Raw genomic sequence first — 9,735 nt, 5'->3', positions numbered from 1 at the left:
TAGGAAATTATTTATGTATTATGAACCCATAAGATATGTTATTATGTATATTATTAAATTTAATTTTTTGTTTTATATTTTTAACCACCTATGTATCATAAGGGCTCTATCCTAGTACATTAATATACAACGTAAAGTGATTCAAATGTATACACATATAAATATGATTAATATGGTCGGCATTTTGGGCGTGCTCTTAGGGCAAAAACGGGTATAGGGGCGGAGAAGGTTGATATATTTTTTTCTTTTTTTAATTTAATATCTTAGCCTATCAAACCCTTACACATCATACTTTTCTATTTGATTTTTTTCTTTGTTTATTTTTATTGTACAATGATTACGTACTTTTGTGGTTAGGAGCGGTTTTCCGAGTAAAGCAACCTATTTGACAGTGAAATAATGCGACGTCTTCATTTTTTAATGAAACCATTACGGATGCCCTAATATAAACCATCAATTACAACTGCTCTAACAAACATGTCAAGTTGAATAATTTTTTTTTACCTTGCTAAGGACTTTAAAATAAAAAATAACTACATATGAAAAGGAGGATATAGATCTATCGGGTCTCTCTAGTAGATTGGTATTGCTAAATATGCATGCAACTCGTAATTCATTTTGTATATAAGTCGGAGTTTTAATATAGCATTTTAACAATAATAACAATTAACAATAGTATAAAACTATATAAAATAATAACAAATAAGTAAATGATACAGTACTTTATTTTATATAAAGTTTCACCTAGTACAAAGGTTTTTATGAAGTATTTAGTTTTATTTAAAGACATACATGTACTTTATTTTATATAAAGTTTAATGTTTACAGTTATTTAAACAGTCTAGTTATTTAAACAGTCTATTAAAGTCTAAAAGGACAAATACTTGCCATCCGTTGACTGGTTCCTCTTTAGTCAAGCATCTCTAATTTTAAACCTAGTTGTCTACTTGACCACCTTTTAAAGATTAAATAAATAAAAAAAATCTATATATATTAGCTTTTAAGTGTGAACCGGACGAAAAAATTACTCGTAGGTTAGCGCCAGTACAAAATTTGTTGTATTTGAAGTTTGAACGCAAAAATATTACCAAAAATATTAACATTAACATTAGCTATATAATTAATTGTACAAATCACAAGTGGCTCATCTACCTAACTTATTAATAAAAAAATATATGAACACATTAGAGGTGGTAAAAGAATCGGTTAACTAAATTGACTCAGAAATCAAACTGAAATCGAACGGCTTTTAAATAGATTATGTAGAAATCGATTTGGAACCGATTGAAACCATAGGTTCGGAATCGGTTTGTAATTTTCTCCGTCGAAACCAGTTCCAAACCGGTTAACCGGACCGAAACCATTCAAAACTCGAACCAAAACCGATCAAAACCTGAACCGAAACCGCCATAAACTAGTTTTGACGTTTATTGACCAATCAAACCGGTTCAACCCAAACTGATTTTGGGTTTTAAACCGGTTTGTACATCTCAAGAACACATGACATCATACTAACCTGTCCGTATAAATATTCGCCTATACAATTGGCATAATTATTTAATCTACCTAATAAATATTTATTTTTAATTAAAAAACTCTTCATCCCCTGTCATCCTGTAGACAAATCAAAACAGCAAACTAACATTATAAAAGGGAATGACATCAAGTAGAATAAGCAGCTAAGAAGATCACTACTAGAAAATATACCTTTAATGACACGCGAAATATAACACACAAGCCGTGTGTCATAAAAACTTGTCATCTTTTATAAAATTTAAAGGAAAGATAGCCACAAATATTTTGTGTGTCATCATTTTAGTGTCGTAAAAACTTAGAAAAAAAACACAGAAATACACTTTGAATAATTTTGTCATCTTTGTGTGTCACCTTATAATTTCTAAACCCCGCGTGCGCCCCTAATAAAACCTAGGGCATCACGAATAATTGTGACCTTTCACAATCGTGATCGTTGCTTCTGTAATCGTCTTCACGAAGAACAGCAATCCTTGCAATTTAATCATCGAATGCTTCTATCTGGACGAAAGATGAAGAAGCCACTGCTCATTTTAGAGATCGGTTCGGTCTATCCACCATATCTTTCACAGAATCCGAAGGTCTGTATACTATTTTTGCTTAATCGATTCATGTTTTGTTCGATACAGACAAACGAAACATGGTGATTTCTCAATCTGTCATTTGTGTTTCCGATTTGGCCTTCAATGCTTCAAGTATGCAGGTATTTCTTCCAATCTACAGGATAGGGGAGATTGAACCTAGGGTTTTACTGGTGCTAGGGCATTGTTATGATGTTTTGATGTGAATTATATGGTGTATCCGAGAAACAGCCTGTAATTAGGTTGAATTTTATAATGTGGAATTCAAATTTTAAAGTATGAACACAGGAGAATAAATTGAATTCTATGAGTTTTGAGGTGAGTTTCACAGAAGCTTAATTTCTTCCATTATGTTGTAGTGTTCTATATCCCAATGGATAAGGGTGTAAACGAGCCGATCCGAGCTGTGCTAGTTAAGGCTCGATCTCGATATATCAAGCTCAGGCTTGAGGTTGTTTATTAATGGAGTCAAACTAAAAGCTCGAGCTCATTTAATTAAGCTTGGCTCGATTCAATTTTTTAACAAGCCGGCCTTGAGTAGCTCATGAGTGGCGCAGCTAGTTTACACCCCTATCGGTGAATTACATTATGAGTTTAACTTCAAAAGTATGCTGTATATTTGATGATTTTATATATTTGTTGATGTTATGTGGCTAGTCATACCAAAACAACATGAAGTTTAACTAGTTGCAGGTGTGGTACTACAGTTAGGGCTCTGGTTATTTAGAGTACAGACTGATTGATGTACAAAACTATATTAGGGTGTAGATATTTGTTGTTGAAATTTGAAAATAATATAAGGTCCTTATGCTGGTTAAGTTAATGGTCATTGGAGTTTGATACAAGTATAGTAGTCTTGTATAATTGTATGAAAAATTAGTTTACCATGTTTGTTAAGTCTTCATTTTTTTGTGCATCTACAATTCCCTTCGGTTCTGTTTCATATGATCAAACATGTATTCATTTGATTCGTGTTCATCGCTGTTCTTTAGTTTAGGACTTTAGGCCATATGTTTCAATGTTTAGATTTCAGGATTGTTGCAGTTTAGGTTGTGTTTCCATGCTGATTTATGTTATAGGTTGCAAATATTCATCAAAGTTTTTTAAAATATTATGTAGAGGTAACTTATAAGTATTCTATGACTATGTATTAAATTATATAGCTATCATATCTAGAATGAATTCAAGTGTATAAATCTCAAGAATGTAACCCTATACTTATTAGCCTGTATTACTTATAGTTATCAAATGCACTAGTTGCACTCAAGGCGCATTGGCCTCGCCAAGTGAGGGTCTGAGAGGAAAAAAAATGCACTTAACTAAAAAAATTAAAAATATATTATGTATATGGAAAATAATACTATTCTTCAAATAAAATAAACAAAAGTATGTTTTATAACATCTGCCATCGTTATCATTTCATCACTGTCATTTTGGTTAATGAATCTCATCATAATTTATACATAGATCTAACCATCATGAAGAAATGTACATTATGTAAAAGAAGTATATAACCGAATAGCACGAGTTGGAAGATACTAATGTACGTTTTTTTTTCCAACTATTTTGTTGTTGCAGAACAAAGGCGATTGACAAGGGTATTGGTGTGGATAATATGCATTACATTATTATGGTCTCTGGAAGGTAATATTTGTATGGTTTTTATATATTTAAACGTTAACACTTTTAGGAAACTATGAATTTAAGCTTCTGTCTTGCTTTGAAAGGTTTTTTTTTTTTTTTTTTTTTGACATAGTTAAGAAGATGAGCAGATTAAGGGTATAGTGGCAACAAGATATACCAAAGTTATTGTTGCATCCTACACAACCATGTTGATAATTTGCTTACAAAAATAAAATTACCAAGTGATGTCCGCCCTTTCATAGATGCAGCAATGGGTCAGGTAAAGCTTTCAACATAATTAGCATGTTTCATCTAATTTTAATCACCTCTCACTAATCTAATATTTTTCTTAGCTTGGGAGAGGGAACGATGAATACACGGATGATGATATTGATTGGAATTCGTGAAGAATGGTAGACTTTTTTTGACATCGTTTAGTTACTAGTGAAATTTTGTATCAGCGTTAATGAAATGTTAACTTTGAAAGTTTTTTAGTATTTTATGAAATATTATATGAAATGGATTGCTTTGCTATGCATGAATTTAAGTTGTATTATATACATTAATTGCGTGTCAATAACCATTTTTATTACTTGAAACCATGACACGCAAATGCATGTCATAAAAACATGTCAAGAATGCGTGTCAAAAATGCGTGTCAAGAACGCGTGTCATAAAAAGATGACATACAAATTTGCGTCATCTTTATTTTATGACAGGGCCTTCCTTAACACGCTTTGACGTGTCATCTACCCCCTTTAATGACGCGCATAGGCCTATTTTCTAGTAGTGGATGTTATCGGCACTCCACTCAATATTAAAAAAGTTATGAAGTTTTATTTTTTAAACTGTTTTCAGTTAAACCGTTTTTTAGCCTATTCAAGATCAGTTCTTTAGGTTTGTAAACAACCAGCCGGTTTTTTTCCCTTTGTTTAGTTGCCCGTAGGTGGATCGGTGACTAGTCGTTCTCGGTTGAACCGGCTAGACCAGCTGTTCCGGTCTGGTTTTCAAAATCTTGATGTTAAGTGATATTGTTCTATCGAAAATGCGAATAAATATTTTTAATCAAATCATTTTATATATCCAAATTATGAAGATATTTGAATTTGAAAACTCAAATTTGGTATTTTAATCATATCACTCTTTGCAAGAACACGATTATCAAACTTGCCTCTTATCTAGCCACAACTACTTCCAGCTTTTCAAATGGTTGTTGCCAATGCGTGTGTGATTTGCTGTTTAACCCAATTCGACCAATTGACAATTGGCATTTTTCTAGAGTTGTGATGTCTTATTTTAAACGACTATTTCATTTTATACACCTACAAATCAATATACTACCAAACGGTACATTGATTGGTTCTACACTCTTATTATAATTTCCATGAATTCTGTGTTGTCACTCCAATTTCATTACAAAAACATAAGATATATGTAGAATCATACGTTCATACTACTTTAAAATTTAAAAATTTTTCAAATATTTAAAAATCTATTTATATTTGCAAGTTTGTATAATTTCTATATGTGTGGTACACGGTCTCAAACCTAGTTCGGTATAAAATATTGTTTGTTTGGCTTCTGAGAATGGAAAAATAGAAAATAGCAAACTTAGTCTAAACATGTAGAGTTAAATGTAAAAATGGTCCACGTGGTTTGATCATATTCTATGTTTGGCCCTCGAATAAAAAAAACATTTGTTAGTGGGTTGCATGGTTAGCCCCCCAACATTAATGGCCGTTAGTTGTTAGGGTTATCCGACATCACATAAATTCTATGTGACAACATAATTGTTATGTTATATTTTCTCCTTTATATTTAGATATATACACACACCGAACTATAAGAACTTTTTAAAAATTAAAAACTATAAGAACCATTTTGAACAAAAAAACACAAAAATAAAAAAAAAATAAAAAAACCAAAATTCTTATTTATCATTTCGGTTTCTAAAAAAACGAAAAAAAAAATTATAGACTTAGCTAAATTATACATATATGTACACATATGTGTTTTTTTACACATATGTATAATTTAAGGTAAATGATAATGTACATATATGTACATTACGTAACTATAGATTAAATGAAATTACACACATGAGTATAGGTATAATACGAATAATTTTTTTTTTTGGTTTTTTTATGAAACCAAAATGAAATATAAGAATTTTTTGTTTTTTTACTTTTTCAAAATTTTTGTTTTATAATATTTTAAATATTTTTATAGGTTTTTTTAGTGGTCCAAAATAGTTCTCAAAGTTCTCAATTTGCAAAGGGTTCTCTTGGATCCTTACCATACATACATACATATATATATATATATAGGGAATAATCATGCGAGAAGTGTATAGCGAGAAGTGCGAGAAATGAATATGAACCATTGATTGTGTTTAATCAGTGGTCTATATTATAAATGGCAAATTTCTTAATTAAAAACACATATTTATGACACATAATTTAATAAAAATGTTAGATACGTCTTTTGTGATGTATGCCTCATTAAACCATATTTTAGTGCTTTAAGTGGTTACTTTTTTGCGTCCATTTAATGCTCATTAGAAGGTTAATACTATTTTATTTTTTTCATTAAAATTATGATCTTTTTTTTATGGTTGTGTAAGTTATTTATTTGTTTTTAGAATTTGTTTATAAAACACATAAATTTTGCAACATGACATTGTATATTACGGATTTATTTATAATAGATACAATGTATTGAAGTAAGTCTATTTTTATTTGTTTTGCCAACACTTTATTATATAAACAAACTGATTCCTACACAACATTAGTTTTGCCTACACTATATTAGATACTACATTAGTTATAACTACACAACATTTGAAAGTGTTCCTACACTACATTTTTTTACCTGCGCTACATTAGATACGTCTACATTACGCTAGTTGTGACTACACAACCATTTGAAAGCATACACACACAACATCAGTTTTGTCTATACTACATTAGATATGTCTACACAACATTAGTTTTACATACACTATGTTAGTTTTACCTACACAAAATTAGTTTTGTCTACACTACATTAGATATGTCAGCGCCACATTAATTATGACTACACAACATTAAAAGTGTGCCTATACTATATTAGATATGGCTACACAACATTTGAAAGTGCCCTACACTATATTAGTTTTGCCTACACTACATTAGATATGTCTACACTACACTAATTATAACTACATAACATTTTAAAGTGTGCTTACACCACATTATGTAGCTATATCTACCTTACATTAGATCAAATGATGATGATGATGATAATAACAATAATTAGTCATTTTTAGAATAAAATGATTTTAGATCAAATAGATTCCAGTGGTTCAAATTTTATATGAAAATAAAAAAAAAGTAATAATAGTTTGTAACTTACGTAGTAACTTATCAATAATTATTAAACCATTAATGAGCATGAGTTACAAAACAAAATACTTTATATTTCACTAATATACCCTTGCATCTAAATAATCAGAAAATAAAAAAGAAATTATGTGATTGGTTAGAATCTTTTCTCGCACTTCTCGCAATAAGAAACATTTCTAAAATGAACCTAATCATATATATATATATATATAAACAAAACTAAAAATTTGAAATGGGATGGGTTTTCGGGTTTGAAAAGTAACGAATGTTACAACGATGGTGGTAGGTGGAACACAGTGGTGGTGGTAGACGATGTAGTGGCCGACGGTGGTGGGGGTAGTGGACGGTGGTGGTGATGGAGGGTGGTGGACGGTGGTGGTGGACGTTGGACAGCGGGTGGTGGTAAGGTGTGAAGCAGTTTGAAAAGGTTGGATATTAGCTTATTTTGTAAGAAAATAGAAACACCTTAAGGTATTTTTTTAAAGAAAAAAACAAACTGTCTTCATAGTATTATACATAAACCCATTGCAGACCTTTTAAGCAAAAACAAACAGAATCTTAACTGTCAATCACCTCCAATTTCTCTACTTGTGGCCTAAAGCTTGTGGAGACCAAATTTTGATCCCCTACTTGTGCCACTTTAGGTGCATATTAACAATGAAAGATCTGAGCCAGGACTTGTACAAGGTTGTTAGTTCGGATTCTAAGCCCATCCGAGCTTTGGTGATACGATAGAAACAAGAAATCAGAGAGGATAGTGTTTACACCAAATCAAGCATGCTGTTTATTCAGCTAATCCCGTTATTTGTACATGTGTAACAGACTAACTGACTATTACAATCAAATCCCAAACTATCTAACTATTACATTCTAAGTCCCTGTATTATAACTATTGTAAACTATTGTAATAATACCCCCTGTTGACCTGAAACTTGACCTCAAGATTCAAAGTGCGGAAACTTTAATTGCAGAAGTTCCAAATCCTCCCAGGTAGCCTCAGTGATCGGCAATCCCTGCCAATGAACCAGAACCTGCACACCCGCTCGTGTACCCTTTCGTAATAGTTTCCGATCTAATATAGCACGAGGTAGAACGGTAAAGTCTGCAGCATGGGGCAATGGAGTAACAGTTGAAACAGGACCTGGAGCAGCTTTAAGAAGAGATACATAGAAGACAGGATGGATCTGAGAAGAAGCAGGTAAGTCCAATTTATATGCAACTGAGCCAATTTTGTCCATAATTAAAAATGGACCATAGTATTTTGGACTTAGTTTCTGATGATGGTGTTTCTTTAGAGTGGTTTGCACATATGCCTATAGTTTAACATACACCCAATTGCCTACTTCAAAATGTCTCTCAAAACGAGGCTTGTCTGCATGTTGTTTCATCCGATTCTTGGCTTTAGCCAAATTAGTCTTCAAAGATACTAACTTGATTTCTCGTTCCTGGAACTATGAATCCAAATATTCTATTTGAGTTTCATTTGGAATGTAAGGTAAATGCAGGGGGTGGATGAATGCCATATAAGGCCTCAAATGGAGTCATGCCAATTGCAGAATGTGTGGTGGTATTATACCACCACTCTGCTAAAGTGATCCATTTAGACCAAGATCTTGGATCATCCATCACCATACACCTCAAATAGGTTTCAAGGCACCTATTGAGGACTTCTGTTTGACCATCAGTTTGTGGATGGTAGGCAGAAGAAAAAGTCAGCTGAACTCCCTGCAATTTCATAAAATTTTTCCAGAATAGGCTCAAAAAATAGGATCTCTATCTGAAACTATAGTAGTAGGACACCCATGTAGCTTGAATACATTATCAAACACTAGCTGAGCAATCTGAGCAGCAGTATAAGGATGAGTGAGAGGCAGAAAATGTCCATATTTGGTGAATCTGTCAACAATCACCAAGATGGCATCTTTACCATTTGACTTAGGCAACCCGGTAATGAAATCCATGGATATATCACTGAAAATTGATTTAGGGGTAGGTAAAGGCTATAATAGTCCAGGGGAAGCCACTCTCTCATATTTAGCCCTATAACAAGTGTGATAATTCTTGACCCATTGCTTCACATCAATATCACATTTCTTCCAATAGAAAAATTGTTCTAACTTTTTGTAGGGTAGGATAATAACCTGAGTGCCCCCCCCCCCCCCCCCCCCACAGGAGAAGAATGACATAACTGCAAAATGTCATTTTTAAGCCGATAATCATCACCAATGACCACTTTACCCTTCCTTTTAAGCACTTGCCCATCCCATGTCCAATTTTTAATAATAGAAGTATGCTGCAACTTATTTAGGATAGACTGGAGTTTGGGATCAGATGTCCAACTTTCCTTAATTCTTGGCCATAAATCTGACTGAATAGAACTTAGACCCATTTCAAAAAGAGCCAACCCTTCTACCCTGGATAAAGCATCTGGAACCTTATTGTCCACCCCTTCTTTGTAAACAATTTCATAGTTATAACCTAAAAGTTTGGCCAGCCATTTTTGTTGTAAAGGGGTGCTAACCTTTTGATCTAATAAGTATTTCAAACTTCTTTGATCAGTTCTGATGATAAAATGCTTGACAATCAAATAATGGTGCCAATGTTTGACTGCCATT

The sequence above is a fragment of the Bidens hawaiensis genome, unplaced genomic scaffold, assembly GCF_021521415.1.
Source record: "Bidens hawaiensis isolate Kalapana, Puna unplaced genomic scaffold, B.hawaiensis_p1.1 tig00028703_1, whole genome shotgun sequence".
NCBI classification, from domain to species: domain Eukaryota; kingdom Viridiplantae; phylum Streptophyta; class Magnoliopsida; order Asterales; family Asteraceae; genus Bidens; species Bidens hawaiensis.
Note: the sequence above shows the minus strand (reverse complement) of the source record.